Genomic DNA, 17,048 nt, shown 5'->3' on the forward strand with positions numbered 1-17,048 from the left:
ACTCTTTATGAGTTTAGAGGTAAGTACAACACAGTCTTATTAATGCATACAGTAAGTCACACAGGTAAGTAATACAGTTAGGCCCTAGGGGCCACGCAAACCATATACTAAATAAGTGGTATAAGAACCACTGTCACGGAAATAGAATAGGCCTAGGCCTAGGGAATCGCTGGGGCTACACTACACTAGCGTTAGTTAGGAAGTGGGAGGCCCACGGGATTCGTGTGCAGAGTGGAAACACTCACGCGTAATGCGTAAAAGTCAATAGCAATGTTACAGTTTAGAAATAGATAGATTTAGGACACTTCCGGAGTAGCTAGGAAGTTGAGACTTGAAAACTAGACACTAGGATAGTCACTATCCCGATGAGCACCGGAGTACCCAAGTTACCTAGCCCACAGGCTGCGGGTGCATAGGGGTGAAGATGCGTCGTTTTCGTCGTCGACTCCTATGGATGCCTGAAGAAAGATGCTGACAGGCAGTCAGGGGAGAGTGTCCGGTGGATCCCAAGCCTGGGATCAAGAAGAGAAGAAACCTGCAAGCAGAGGGGACAGAGTCAAGGTCACTAGCCAGTGACCACGTGGAACCAGGAAGGAACCAGGCGATGTCGTGAAGAGTTGCAGGTGAAGGTGAAGCTTGTCGCTGCAGACAGGAGGACCAGGAAGCGTCGAGGACGACCAGGACCAGGAGGCGAGCTGTCCCACGAAGGCTCTTGCTGTCGGCGGCGTCGAAGTTGGACTAGGACTCACCAAGCCTTGGCAAGCGGAACCCACGAAGAACAAGGGACTTGCTTCTGTGCAGACCAGGAAGGTCTGGGGTGCTTCTTCTTTGCAGAGAAGCGGGAGCCAGTCTGGAGGAGCCAAACCAGCGCAGAAGATTTCAGGGAGCGTCGTCACAAAGGCCACTAGCCAGCGGGCAAGCAACCGGACAGACGCGGCAAGCAGGAAAATGCTGAAGGGCCCCACGCAGGACTCGTGGAGTGTGGGGGGCTGGTCTTCGGTGCAGATGGTGCTTGGGGTTGGGGCTTCTCAATCCCCGGTGCACAACTTCGAGGGTACCTCAGAAGCTGCGCTGTAAGTTACTAGCCACTTTTCCCAGGTAGCCGGTCCCACGTCGCTCGTCACCTCCACGGATCTCAGCTCTGCTGCAGATGTGGATGAGGGTCGGAGAAGTCTGGAAATCAAGGCTCTGGTCGGGCTCTGCAGTCGGTTCCTCATCGAACGTTTCACAAAGCAAAGGGTAGTCACTTGATGGTGCCTGTTTGCACAGGGTAGCCACTCCTTGGCTACAAGGGAGATTCTTCAGTCTTCTTCTTTCGTCGAATGTCGAAGGTCCAGAGTTTCTGTTCAGTTTTGCAGGTTCAGGATAATCTAAAGTCTTGAGGCCCAACTCCCACTCTTATACTAATCTGGGGGGCTGGGATACCTGCTAGGTCACGCCTTATGGGTGGGACCTGGGAGGGGGTGGTTACACCCACTTCCCTTTGTCCAGTTTCGCGCCAGAGCTGGGGCTGGAGTGCCCCAGCGCCGGTTTGAACTGGACTATGCAAGGAACACCTTGTGTGCCCCAGGCATGTCTCATTCCTTTCAGCCCACCCTAAGCAAACCCTCAGCACTCTTTATGAGTTTAGAGGTAAGTACAACACAGTCTTATTAATGCATACAGTAAGTCACACAGGTAAGTAATACAGTTAGGCCCTAGGGGCCACGCAAACCATATACTAAATAAGTGGTATAAGAACCACTGTCACGGAAATAGAATAGGCCTAGGCCTAGGGAATCGCTGGGGCTACACTACACTAGCGTTAGTTAGGAAGTGGGAGGCCCACGGGATTCGTGTGCAGAGTGGAAACACTCACGCGTAATGCGTAAAAGTCAATAGCAATGTTACAGTTTAGAAATAGATAGATTTAGGACACTTCCGGAGTAGCTAGGAAGTTGAGACTTGAAAACTAGACACTAGGATAGTCACTATCCCGATGAGCACCGGAGTACCCAAGTTACCTAGCCCACAGGCTGCGGGTGCATAGGGGTGAAGATGCGTCGTTTTCGTCGTCGACTCCTATGGATGCCTGAAGAAAGATGCTGACAGGCAGTCAGGGGAGAGTGTCCGGTGGATCCCAAGCCTGGGATCAAGAAGAGAAGAAACCTGCAAGCAGAGGGGACAGAGTCAAGGTCACTAGCCAGTGACCACGTGGAACCAGGAAGGAACCAGGCGATGTCGTGAAGAGTTGCAGGTGAAGGTGAAGCTTGTCGCTGCAGACAGGAGGACCAGGAAGCGTCGAGGACGACCAGGACCAGGAGGCGAGCTGTCCCACGAAGGCTCTTGCTGTCGGCGGCGTCGAAGTTGGACTAGGACTCACCAAGCCTTGGCAAGCGGAACCCACGAAGAACAAGGGACTTGCTTCTGTGCAGACCAGGAAGGTCTGGGGTGCTTCTTCTTTGCAGAGAAGCGGGAGCCAGTCTGGAGGAGCCAAACCAGCGCAGAAGATTTCAGGGAGCGTCGTCACAAAGGCCACTAGCCAGCGGGCAAGCAACCGGACAGACGCGGCAAGCAGGAAAATGCTGAAGGGCCCCACGCAGGACTCGTGGAGTGTGGGGGGCTGGTCTTCGGTGCAGATGGTGCTTGGGGTTGGGGCTTCTCAATCCCCGGTGCACAACTTCGAGGGTACCTCAGAAGCTGCGCTGTAAGTTACTAGCCACTTTTCCCAGGTAGCCGGTCCCACGTCGCTCGTCGCCTCCACGGATCTCAGCTCTGCTGCAGATGTGGATGAGGGTCGGAGAAGTCTGGAAATCAAGGCTCTGGTCTGGCTCTGCAGTCGGTTCCTCGTCGAACGTTTCACAAAGCAAAGGGTAGTCACTTGATGGTGCCTGTTTGCACAGGGTAGCCACTCCTTGGCTACAAGGGAGATTCTTCAGTCTTCTTCTTTCGTCGAATGTCGAAGGTCCAGAGTTTCTGTTCAGTTTTGCAGGTTCAGGATAATCTAAAGTCTTGAGGCCCAACTCCCACTCTTATACTAATCTGGGGGGCTGGGATACCTGCTAGGTCACGCCTTATGGGTGGGACCTGGGAGGGGGTGGTTACACCCACTTCCCTTTGTCCAGTTTCGCGCCAGAGCTGGGGCTGGAGTGCCCCAGCGCCGGTTTGAACTGGACTATGCAAGGAACACCTTGTGTGCCCCAGGCATGTCTCATTCCTTTCAGCCCACCCTGCCCCAATACACTAAAGGCTGTCTGGGGAGGTGCTAGCACCTCCCCAAGCAGGAAACCTATTGTCCAGGCCTCCCTGGCTGGGATCACTCCCAGCTGCAGGAGGTCAGACTTGTGTCGTGGCAGCAGCATCCATTTTGTGATGCTGAGGCTTTGGTCAGAGGCTAACAGTTGAAGTATGATTTTAACATGTCTTTCCCTCTAGAAGGGGGGAATAATATTCTCATGTCCAGAAATGGCATGGGGGTATTATTCCCGAGTGTTAGACACCTTACACGACATGTTTTGATACAGCCCAACCATAGTTACCATAACCGTTTAAGATTATAAGGCACTTTAAGAGTATATGGTAGGCTATATCATAGAACAGCTATAAGGACATGGTTCCGAAAGCTGCAGACAAGCTCAGCTCATGCTAGAGCACCATCTCACATGTTACCAAGCACTCTGCCTCCAGGATTGTTAAGGCCTGCCATAGGAGTGACTGATAGGTACACATGTGTCTATATATAAGGGCAGATATAGGCATACTATATCTAAGCAAGGGGTGATTACACGACCTTGCCCCAGCTGAGTGATCAGCCAGTTGTGTCTGATTGGAAGGCCAGACCAGGGGTGGCATAATACATGCTGCAGCCCCTGGGAGGCCTAGGGTACACCTATGCCCTGGGTACCTAGGGTACACTATACAGGGTCCAATAAGGTGATCCTTACCAATTGATTATGTACCTAGGGTACATGGAGTCCATTTTACAGAGAGAGCAGACAGCCTGAGACCCTCAATGGCAGGATCTCAGGCCAACTAAGTCGAAAAACCAGCTAGACACTAGGCAAAAAGTTGGGGGTAACCATAGTCAGATATCCACCTTCCTACACCTGCTACCTGCTTTCTTTGGGGGCATCTTCAACAGATGTCAAAACAGCACTCAGTTGCACAAGTTGCAGAGAGGCCTGGTCAGGTCGCTGACACGTCACGTTGTGTACACTACAGCAGCAGGACGTCGGTCTGGCACCACAACAGTGGATGATGATGACACACCTCTGTCTTTTGTGCACCTAAAAGCAAAAAAGCCAGAAGAACATCAGTCAAAAGATCCATAATATAATATATAATTTATTATTGTCTCGTGGGTGGTCATCACAATTATTAAATTTCATGCAGTCAGTGAACAACATCAACAGTATAGCCAGCCATTAAGAGACTGACACGGCCAGGGATCCTGTTGTATTTGTACTGTGTAGTGTACACTTAGGAAGAAGAATAGCAAGGAAACAAAACCCGCCGTGATGATTGCTGAGTTGTACCCCTGGGCCTACTGTACGACTAGGCCACAAGTTTGGACGCCTATGGCAAAGGCACAATGCATGCCTTCCCAAAATGGCCGCCACACACATGCCCAGCCCCCCCACCACAATAACACACAAAAAGTGATTGGAAAGGACAGGAAGAGGAAGTTGTAGTGTCTGTGGAACTTAATCCCTCTCATAAAAATGTTTTCCAGACAAATAACAGCTTCTCCCTGCTCCAAACCTACAGCTCAATGACAGCCTGAGGAGTTTTTTGTGCAGAAATGCACAAAAAAGCGTTTTCGAGAAGGGTCTATGTTGCTCGCGAGATATTGTTTGCCAGATTGCAAAAGCTGCGTGTTCGGGATCGCGAACTGTACAAAAAGGCTTTCTCGCGTGCGCGAACACGCATATTGCGAGCGCAAAAATGACGAAAACTGTAAGTCCGCGTTGTCGCGCTGTGCAGAGTTACCGAAAGTTCGCGAGCTGAATCCCTTGCCTTAAATGCAGGCCAAAATAGCCCAATTTGTTTAGCACACACCCAAAAAATGCTATTGCACCCCAAACACACCTTTTGCAACAAAATCCAAAGCCATCCGTGGAGTAAAGGAAAATCACCAGACAACACCAACTGTACATTCAAAATCACGCACCACAGCTTGGAGGCTGACTACCTCTGGGCCTAGTGGAAGACTACTAGGCCACAAGCTTGGAACCGGATGGCAAAAGCAAGCACACTGCTTGGATGGCTTCACAAAATGGCCGCCACACACCCACAACAACCACAAGAAATGGGAGACAGTCAATGGACGCCTATGGCAAAGGCACAATGCATGCCTTCCCAAAATGGCCGCCACACACATGCCCAGCCCCCCCACCACAATAACACACAAAAAGTGATTGGAAAGGACAGGAAGAGGAAGTTGTAGTGTCTGTGGAACTTAATCCCTCTCATAAAAATGTTTTCCAGACAAATAACAGCTTCTCCCTGCTCCAAACCTACAGCTCAATGACAGCCTGAGGAGTTTTTTGTGCAGAAATGCACAAAAAAGCGTTTTCGCGAAGGGTCTATGTTGCTCGCGAGATATTGTTTGCCAGATTGCAAAAGCTGCGTGTTCGGGATCGCGAACTGTACAAAAAGGCTTTCTCGCGTGCGCGAACACGCATATTGCGAGCGCAAAAATGACGAAAACTGTAAGTCCGCGTTGTCGCGCTGTGCAGAGTTACCGAAAGTTCGCGAGCTGAATCCCTTGCCTTAAATGCAGGCCAAAATAGCCCAATTTGTTTAGCACACACCCAAAAAATGCTATTGCACCCCAAACACACCTTTTGCAACAAAATCCAAAGCCATCCGTGGAGTAAAGGAAAATCACCAGACAACACCAACTGTACATTCAAAATCACGCACCACAGCTTGGAGGCTGACTACCTCTGGGCCTAGTGGAAGACTACTAGGCCACAAGCACACACATCCAACAAAGGTAAATCACACACACACACCAACAGTGAAATACACCACAGCCACGTTTAGCATTTCAATCCTATGCCATCCATGCCCTACATGATGTAGAAATTCTACAGACACCACAAAACATGGACCTATGGGTACCCTACTGGCTGAAATTGCAGAGAAAAACAACTAGGCCCATATTGAAAGTAGTACAGGCCACCCACCACAACAATAATTTTTAAAAACAATAAAAATCCCAGAAAAATGTAGGTACAAACAAGCCCCAATGAAACAATCACACCAATTCTCCAACTTACTTGTCGTAAATTAAATCTCAAATCAAAAATTCCTCAAATAAATCCAAAAAAATGGTGTGATGCAGCAGACAGACACAAAAAGTGATCCTTCCAGCTCCAAATCCAAATGAAAGTGAACAACACATGCACAAAGCACGTGGGAGGAGCCTGCTGGACAGGAACAGGAAGTTGCAGTGTCAGGGGCACTTCCTTCCTCTTGAAAAAAAAGTGTTAAAAAAATTAAAGGACTCTTTCTTACACAAAGACTACATACAGCAAGATCACAATCTGAGGAGTTTTCTGAGCAAAATGATCATTTTAGAGAAGGTTTTATGAAGCCCGCGAGATATTCTTTGCCAGATTGCAGTTTTTCCATGTTCGGGATCGCGATCTTACCAAAACAGCCGCCGGAAGTCAGTTCGCGCGCACCAATGACGTGTTCGGGGGCGCACACTCTCGCGGGCTTGGGCAGCCATAGTACAAATCTCGTGGCGCTCGCAAACAGACAGAAAAGCAAGTTGGCGATCGCAGAATCAAGGTAAGACATTACCGCGCGCGCGAGAATGAATATTAAGCGCGCGAGGAAGCAAATTTACTACGCTACGCGCTAGATTGCGTAGCAATCTGCAACTTCGCGCTCTACGCGAAGCGCGAAGTTACCAAAACTTCGCAAGCTCCGCGAACGGAGCGTAGTTCAACGCCCAGGCTTACTCAGTCCCCGTAGTCTTGACGCTTATGTTGCCCAAACGCACAGTCTTACTGAAAAACTGTACAACACTAATAATCAGTGAGCTGACAGAATGTTCATAGATTTCATACACCTGAGAGTGAAATAATCTGTACTCCTCTCCCTAGCTACAGGGTACTAATATATAGGACGATGGATCACAGATTGTGACAGTAAGAGACAGTTTTTGAGAGACTGAAAATACCTCCCTGGCACTGTTTCATCTACATTTCCAGTGACTGGCCAAGTGTTACGGGGGCTCTGAACCTAGCTGGGCAGAGTGTCTGCCTCCATGTATGAAGCCTGCACTGGAGTCCCACCTGAGCAGCGTGCGCACAAAACTCACTGTCAGCAAGATATTACAGAGCTGCGTGTTCTTCAGTCATGTGTGTAAATATCCCCCACAATCCACTGCCACGCTGAAGCTTGGCAAGGAACTCTGAATTACTGCAAACAATGTTTGATACATGTGACCTGCTGAGCAGGATGTGACAGTAAACAGAGCCTCAGACTCTATATGGATTAGAATCATGCTGTCTGTGTTGATTTTGTAAAACCTGCAGTCTTTTTTTATGGAATCAGGACACTCCTTCCTCGAGCTCCTCGCTCTGTGAGAGACCCTTGAAACTGCACACTTCATTGGAACTGCAACCCTCTGTCTTTTCACTGCACAGACCTTCTAAAGTAAGGGGGAATGTGTGCTGGTGCTTTGGACTCTCAACAGTTCTCCCTGTTCGTAAACAAGCTTAGCACACAGACCAACTCGGTGGCTCCGGACTGGAAGGGCTAGAGGGTCTCTGAATTAAAGCAAGGACGTGAGACTAGGAGAAATGTAATTATCTGTAAGTCATTGAAACATTACATCCACGTCTCTACATCCCTTCGATGCACCACCGGTGAGACGTATGCATTAAAAGGAACCAGATAACTGATTTGGATTCTCAAAAGCAAAGGCTATATTTTCCCATAGCATACTCCCCCTATTATTTCACAGAGGTGAGAACTTTATGAACAAAAACATCAGTAATGTTTCTACCCTATGCAACCCTGTAATGTTTCACCAAGGTTGAAGGAGTAGCTCATGTAGCTGCCCTAAATATTTCAGGCTGAGGCCCCTTGCAATTCTGCAATAGAGTAAGACATGCTGTGAGTAAATCTGCCCTGTAATCTGGAAGGTGGCACTTTGTGCATTACTTCGTAAGCCATGGCAAAGAAAGACCTGATGCATCTGCTCAGAGTAGAAATATATGGCCTCTCCCCATTCCTACAGGGCCCAAAGTTAATCAACAAAGCCTCAGACTTTCTGAAGGACTCCGCCCTTCCAAATAAAGAATGAGAGATCCCCTCAAATCCAAGCAGTAAGTATACCTTGACCTCTTCATCTGCAGCAGGAGAAGGAAAGCATTCTGAAAAAAAGATTTCCTCTTGTTTGTGAAATGCAGAATTAATCTTAGGAAAGTAAAAAAGGATCTGAACTTTTACCACCCTATCTCGGTAGACCCTACAAAATGGATGCTTGCAAGACAAATCTAATAATACCCCCAACGTTCTGTCTAAGGTAATATCTATGAGAAAGCAAGTCTTACAAAGTAAAGTACTCAAGGCGACCTTTTCTAAAGGTTCAAAAGGATGAACAGTCCAAGCTTCCACAACCACATTGGGTCCCAAGTCGGAAATGGCTGAGAAGAAGTTGAATACAAATTCGCAAATCCCTTAAGAAATCTGGGAATCAGTCCAACCTTCAGATTATTCCAAGAACTTCAAAAAGCCCTTATTGCTGCCCATTGCACCCTAAGGGTTGCCACTGTCAAGCACAATTTCGATCCCTCCTGTAAAAGTTCCACCACCACAATCAAATTTGCTGAAGTGGGATCTGGGGGCCTCATTTACAAGAATGTGCCACAGCAGGTCACCTCAAGGCCTTTGGCTGCGCCACGCTGCGGCACTTTCAAAGCACAGGGAAGCGACATATTTACAATAATATGTTGCATCCCTGTGCTTTCCTGTGCGCTGGCGCACAATTGGCTGCCATGCGCCCATGCAGGCACCCTTGCACCATGGTGCAAGGATGCCTGCGTCACCTGGATGATTGTTTATGTGCAGGATGGTGTCCCTTTCTGCACATAAACAATCTGAAATGGCGTTTTTCAACTTCTATGTGTGCTGCATTAGCACACATAGAACTTGCAAAACGTCATTTTTTAAAATGACTGTTTATGTGTCACCAGCAGCGATTTCCTCGTTCTATGTGTGCCGCAGAATGCAGCACGCATAGAAAGAGGAAACAAACGAGGAGAAATAAATAAATTTCTCCTCATTGCACCTCCCTGCGCCTCACCTGGGTAAGGTGTAGTATTCAGACGCATTTCCAGGTTTACCATTTTTCGTAACTCTGGAACTGTGTCAGGTTCCATGGGTGTTGCGTGGGAACCCCCACAGGAACACCCATGGAACACTCCTTTCACGCAAAGTGTTGTGTGTAAAGAGGCCGTATTTACAGGGACAGGAAACGCCACGCAGGGTGGCTTTTCCTGTCCTTGTAAATATGGAGGGGGCAAAATGTGCTGCCGGTGCGTCAAAAAAAGTGATGCACCAGCAGCACAAGGGGCTTGTAAATATGACCTAAGTCTTTAACTTCACAGCAATGAGTAAGTTGCCTCTATCGCCTACTGTAAGAGAGAAGTGTAGACATTCTCCTAGAAGCCTGAGGGTATCTGCAAGATCCTTGGGCAACCCTTGTTCTCCTAACCCTCTGTGCTCAACCTCCAGGCCGTCAACTTGAGTTTGAGCAGAGTGTCCTCAGACAGCAGAGGAAAGTCAAGAGGAGGTGGAACTATGGGAATCCTCCAATCCTGAGAAACCCTCATGGCCTGTAAAAGGGGAAACCAATCTGTGCGAAGCCAATGAGAAGGGATCATCACACCATGAGCCTTCTCCAGTCTCACTCTCACAAGACATTATCTATGTGATGATACGACCCGTCTGTGAAATATCTGTGGCTTCTGAATGTGATGACAACCTGAGAATAAAGAAGAACATTGAAACACGGATTTTAGATTAATACTCCTTTATGGACTTATTTTTTGATTAAATAAATTCACCCTTTGCTCGGGAGCGAGATTTATTTTCTTAACCTCTTATAAATAGCGGCTGCCACTGACCCCAGGTCCCCCTTAATAATTCAGGGATGGTTGTTTTCAACAAAATGTATGGGAACTGTTATTGGTAAATTAAAAACTCATTGTTCCCCATATTGCTGGCCAACTTCGACCTCTGTTTACATGGAGTTGTCCTATGACATGAAGCTGGCAGAGAGGAGGCCAAAAGGGTCATATTCAGACATCCCTAATAATCCTGACGTCAGGGGCCCCAGAGTAATGGCCCAGGAGAAACCGGAATGGAGCAAAATCTATTAATAGAGTCAAAGAGATGGCCTAGAGAAGGGGCACTATGTGGGGTCTAATTTTTTTTGTTTACAAATGGGAAAAAACAGCTTCCCCACTTCCTTGAAGAGATGCCCTGAAGAAAGTGTTGAGAAATGCGGACTTCTGTTTTATAAAAGTGCTATCACTAACATTAGTGCAGCAGATGCACTGGCACCAGGGCAATAGTGTGAGAGACCACCACATCCCAATCAAGGAGATGTTACTTGCAAAACGTGGGATGGGGAGCCATTTGTATTGTTAGCATTGCAGCCTAAGTCTCCCTTACTGGAGAGGGAACAGGTCCCAAACAACAGAGAGGTGAGATGTGTTTTTTCCTCCATTTTTAGATACAAAGGGGCAGACAGCCTGCTTTGGGTCTCAGACCTAGGAATGGTGTCCCAGTAGTTCGGGCAAAGGAGTAGGTATTATTGGTACTGCAGGTGTAGTGGCGCCGGGGCCAGGGGTATGAGAGCCTAACTAAACCCCTATTATGGGTGTTTACCAAAATTCCTTGCTTGTATTAGGGCTCAGTGCACCCTTGCTGTGTCAATGCTTTGGGCATTGAACCAATATCCCATGAGAGATGAACATTGAGGCATAGGAGACACCTTAGCTTGAGCCTCAGAGGGATCGCAGAAAGGAGTATGGGGCAGTTTAGCGAGGGGAAGAAGAGTCGCCTGCTTTGCAAGCTATTAGCTCTCATTAGTTAGGCTGGTCACTGGACAGGAGTGTGAAGGGCCCACTGCAACACAATTATGACTGTCTTACTTTACAATCGAGGCATGGTGAATAGCATTAGGGCTGAGAGTACCCTTCATGTAAAGAGGCCGGCAACACATGAGAGCTAATTTTTTATGAAAAGGACAAAGGCGGTTTCAAGATCAGAGTGAGGGCCAGGCTTGGTGAGGAAGTGGTGAAAGCGTCAGAGGGGATAGCCTGCTGCTCGGGCTGCAGCTATCATTGGTGCAGAAGGTGCAGTTGCATTGAAGCCCAGGAGTGTGAAGGGTTCACACAACGCCAAATAATTGGGGTAGTGTTTTTTGTCTATTTAAGTTTTTTATATATATTGTCTTATTTATAAGTTTCAGTTAGTATGGTTTATGAGATACTGAAAATATCCAGCTGTAATGATCCTATAAACCCTGCCCCCTGCACTCATTCCTGCTGCTCCTGTCCCCTGACAAGCCTTTCTATAAACAATTGGAGGGGGGCCTGACTTAAAAAACCTTTGGGTAGGTCAGGGTTCTGAGTGAAAAGAATCGAAGACCCCTGCCCCAAAGGATGAAGATGATGAATCACGCTTCAGGGAGGATCTTTCTGATGTTTCTCAAAACCCATTAACACTCGACTTTCCGTTGTAAGATGGAGTGTGCATACAATCCGTAAATGCCTTTGAGAGCATAGAATTCAATCGATCCCCAAACAACATCTGTTCTTTAAAAGGAAGCTTTGAGAGTTTTGCCTTTTCTGTTGGATCCGCCTTTCATTCTTTCTTTCAGAGACTTCTTCTGTCTCTGATGACAGCACCAGGTGACGTAGCCGCAGCTCTAATAATATTAGGTGAAACGTCAACCTTCAACCTGGCCTGTTGTTCGATTATAGATAGGCCATCGAACACTTTAGTCCTTCCTGGATCATCACTACCAATCTATCAAAATCCCCTACCATAGAATGGGCTGAATAAGCTAGCTAACTAGCTTTTAAGACCACATTATCTGCCCAAAGGCCTTCTTCAGGTCCAACATCCCTTTTGCATCAATAGCCTCTGAATAGGTACAATCCTCCGAATTAATAGACGTCATTCCAATTAATATCGTGAGAAATACATCTTCTCTTACAGCATGGGGCAAAACATCATCCTCTTCCACCAAGTGAAATTTTTTCAGAAATCGAAGCACTGACAGTTTATCAAGATCCTTCCATTCCTCCAAGGCCATGTCTCTTATTTGCCCTTTAAATGGCATTTGCAGCAGAGAAGGCTTTACATATTAGAGAAAGAAAGCCTTGTCACCCTTCTCTGGGTGAAATGGAGAACACCCTAAATCAACTCTGAGGTAGGAATGTCCCACATCCCTTCTCCTCTAACATATTTTCCAGATGATATGGAACGCATTTCCAATTCTGAAGCTGCAGAATCATCCAATTTCAACTAGGATGGAACATTGGGAGTCTTTGACGCTTGATTAGATTGAGACCCATCGCCTTTGAAACTTCTGTCTTAATCATAGCTTGAATCTCCCCCTTCAATATGAAGGGAGGAATATTCTTTGATGTCTCCTCATTGCCCTCTTTTTGACAGGTCTGGTAGGAATTGGACCTTCCTCAGAGGCAGAAGAAGAAGAAAAAGACATGACATATCTCTGCTTTTAATCTCTCTTCCCTTCCCTAGTTATCTGTCACCAGTTCAACCCCCCAAACTGGAGTCCTTCAAATAAATATGCACAAAACACTTAACCAAAAGACCAGAAAGTCTAAAAAATAAAGTGCAAGAAACTCACCAAAATCAAACAGTCAATGTCCACAAATAGCATAAATGCCTGTATCCACTGGGTCACTTATCCATCTTCTAGGGACCCATATAAATGAGCACTGCTTCCCTGAGCACCAGCCGCTGAAACTCGCGACCCGTGGTCCAGATGCAGAGCCACAGCCGCTAAGGACCAGCCAACTCCGTCTGCCCATCCAAGCTCACCTCCATGGTCTCAAGCTTTACCTAGGAGCAATGCTGAAGCAACAGTCAACTCAGAGGACCTAGAAGGAGCCCCACACCTCCCAGAACTCATTCTGCCTTCTAGATAGCAGGAATGGTGGTCACCATGGCTCCGCTCAAGCAGACAACAGGTATGGCTGGATGGTTCCCCATAGCAGACAAAAATAACAGGATGAGATCGCAGCGCATGAGGCACGTGACATGACAGCGCGTAACATCACAGGAAGTGGCATCACAAGAAGTGACATCAGATCTTAAGCCCTCCATATATGTTTAGCAGGTCTATCATGAGTACATATGAACATTTTTCGAGTATACTTGCAAACCCTCCTGATTTAGGCAGAGGATTCACACTTTTGTAAGCTTCACATAAACCAATGTTGCCTTTTGTCAGCGTAAAGCTTCCTCTACCCATAGTGCTTTACAAGAGAAAATAGTGATATTTAAATTATGACAACGCCTCCTCATGGGTTGTATGCGCTATATAAATGCTATTTATTTTGTGCAAATACTGGGAAAGACCAACACATATGACGTTCTTACAGTGCATGCATATCTCCTAAACAGAGCCTGAACAAAGTTGCCTCTCTTAAGTAGGTGTGAAGTGCTAACAAGGTGTGAGCCTTGTTTCCTCTCTGCTGCATGTGCTTTTAGGTGTGAGGCTCCAGACTGCTCCCAACCAGGAGACTCCAACAAAAGGAGGCCTGATGACCCCTCAGATTCGGCCTTTGTTATGGGCCCAGCAGGGGTCAGAAATAAGAGAGCCCCTTCCCCACCTGCACGTTGTTGCCATCCAAAGCAGATAACAACGTGCAGGCGCTGTTGAAAGTGTCCCGGTGTTTGTAAATTACACTGGGACGAATTCAGCATCTTTTTCTGTGGGGCCCAACTTCTTGGCAGAGTGGACGGCGTTCACCCTGTGAAAAAAGTGGGTGGACGCCGTCCACCCGCGTGTACCCCCGACTCATGCCCTGGTTTTAATTATTGAGGGTGACTTAGTATTGGTGTGAGAGGAGAAAAAATGAAACCTCACTGGTGCTAAACTCAAGTGAGGGAGGGATGTTAGTAAGATAATTATTGTGGAGAGGGGGAGAGAAAAAAATTGCCATTATTTGACAAAATTAATGGAGTTTTGCGGGCTTAGAAAGAAAGGCTTGGAGTTATGCACACTATGAAAGGGTCTTGAAGTATAATTGAACATCAAGGTATGGGTGGTACAGGTATATGTAGGAACAATTGGTGGCTGTAATAAAGGGCATTTACAAGTGTACGGCCAGTAGAAATAAAGTGGCAATCAAAGCGTTAAACATAAGACATGAAAATGTCACGCATTGACACACTCAAGACATTAAAATGTCACGCATATGCCCCATGAGAACTTGGCAGCATTGGGTCAGAGGGATGCACACAGACCTGTGATGCAATTATTTCAAATTTAAAATAGGATTCAAAAACAAAAGGGCAACCATTTTTCTGAATTGACCGTATAGAGATGTGAAAACCTCTGTCCCATTAAACAATTGAGAAAAAAAGATTTCCCTGCCCCATGGTGTAATGGGTCTCAAGGGCTGGCTTAACCTTGCCTGATGGGTTTCTGGGTCGTTGGCTCACCACCAGAATGTACTGTGCTGCATGAAAGTGGTGTTGCAGTACAGTCAGCACCTCTTTGAAGAAGTGACTTCAGTCCTCATCAGATGCCCCCCTGCAAATATCTTAAGGGGCACCATTAGTCACGCCATAGGCAAGAGCCAGAGTGAGTAGTCCGTTGTGGATGGCGTGAAGTCGTGACTGTAATGTAGTGACTCGAAGCCCAGGCACTACACCTGGATATCAAATGAGGTATGTAGTGCGGCCTAATGAATAACTACACGGAGCCAGAAGGTATGGTTGCAGTGGCCACCGCGCACACGCGTCCAGTGACGTCAGTGGCGCGGTAGGCATTTTTATTAACAAAGACCCACGTGACCAGGACCATACCACTCTGTCCAGTCACAGTGGGGATGCACCAGGAAATACCCCCCAGAATATTATGTGAGGTGGGGGGCGCCAATACAGTCGCAGCGGTTACATCATCGCAGCGACATAACATTCCTGCCAAAAACAAAATTGAATCTAACGGCAGTCCAAAGATATCTACTGCAAAGTGTCATCCCGCCTGGTGGACACAATTAACAATCAAACCAAAAAATAAAGAACAGTCTTACGTGAAATAGTCTCTCAGCTTCTTAGTCGGCTTCGGATTGCGTCGGAGCTGGCGTTGGGAATCTCCCCGTTCCCATGACTCAACTCCGGCATGCTCGCTCGATGATGGGGGCAAGGATTCTTCTGAGCTCTCGGGCATTCCATCATGCCCTGCTACATCCAACTCACTGTCCAAGGGTGATTGAGTGTTCATCTCAGTCAGTTGAGGCGATGCTCCTCCCAGGCTCTCCACTGTTCCAGGGATGACAGGTGCTTGGGTCTCCCCTACCAGATCCGACGCAGGGGTCTCTGCAAGATGGCACTTCTTGAAGTGGGAGATGTTCCGTGTCACAACCTCTCCACCCCGCCAAGCCACCACTCGTGTACCTCATACTCTAATGACAGTCCAGGGGCGCCTTTCATACGGAAGATGGAATTTGCTCTTCGTTGAACGGTTCGTGAGCAACACCTTATCTCCACACTGCAACGGCACCAGACGAGCGCCATGACGCTGACTGACCTGCTCATGCCTCTGCGCCTTTGCTCATCAATCCGGTGATCATCAAGGTTTTCCGGACACCATTGGGGATGATGAGGGATTGAGTCGTTGACCACCCGGTCCGTTGACAGATGTCCAGGAGCCGGTCCAGTGGTGGTGTGTGGAGTTTGGCGGTAATTTCTCAGAAATGTAAAGAGGGCTAGCTCCAGGGGCTGGTGGCGTTCATGATCTATGCGGATGACCTTGTTCAAGGTCCACATGAACCTCTCTACCTCCCCTTTGGCTTGCGGACAGCGAGGGGTGATCCTCCGATGTTTGATACCCAGCGAGGCTAAGTAAGTTGCAACCTCCTGACTTTGAAATGGGGGCCCGTTGTCAGTTTTGAGTTCTTTACTCCGTGCGTCGCTATCACCTTTTTGAATTTCGGGATAATTTCAGCGGCACTTAGGGTGTTCACTATCTCAATCTCAGGATATTTGGAGTAATCGTCAATGGCCACGAAGGTGTGTCTCCCATCTGGCAAACTTCCGAAGTCAAGACTGACGTTCATCCAGGGATGAGAGGTTCTGGGTTCTGTGATCACAGGAGCAGGTTTGGGGCTTCCCCCAGTTGCTTGAAACCACGGACATTCCCGGGCAGCAGCCTCTACGAGCTCATCCATCAAGGGGAACCACACCTTAGTTCTCAGTCGAGACTTAGTCTTGACCATCCCCTGATGTCCATTATGTGCTAGCTGAATGACTCTATCAGTCAAAGAGTAAGGAATTACCAGCCGTTGTCCTCTCATGAGACAGCCGGTATTGTCTTCAGCCAATTCTTCACGCACGTGATATAAGCTCTCCAGTACTCTGCAAGCTCCTTCAGTCAATATCTTCCATTCTTCCCTGGCTTTGTGCCAGTTGCCATGTCTCACCACCTGCTTGACTCTTTGCATACACTCATCCTTGTCCATTTCCCGCTGTAGATCGGCCATGGAGAGAGGAATGGGACAGGATCTCTCTGTGACGCAACAGACATATTCCCCTGTGTCTGCAGCGTCCTCTTCCACCTGTGCAGTCTCACTCCTCGGATGGCGTGACAGGTAATCCACCGGTTTGCAGCTCCCTGGCTGGTACTCGATTCGACAATTATAGTTCTGCAGCTGCAGCATCCACTTTTCTATCCTTGGTGGCGGTTTCAAGGATGTGTCAGAAAACAGAGGTAGCAGCGGTTTGTGGTCAGTGGCTACTGCAAGTGGTTTACCGTAGACATAAAGGTGGAAATG

Source organism: Triturus cristatus, chromosome 11 (assembly GCF_964204655.1).
Source record: "Triturus cristatus chromosome 11, aTriCri1.1, whole genome shotgun sequence".
Lineage (NCBI taxonomy): Eukaryota > Metazoa > Chordata > Amphibia > Caudata > Salamandridae > Triturus > Triturus cristatus.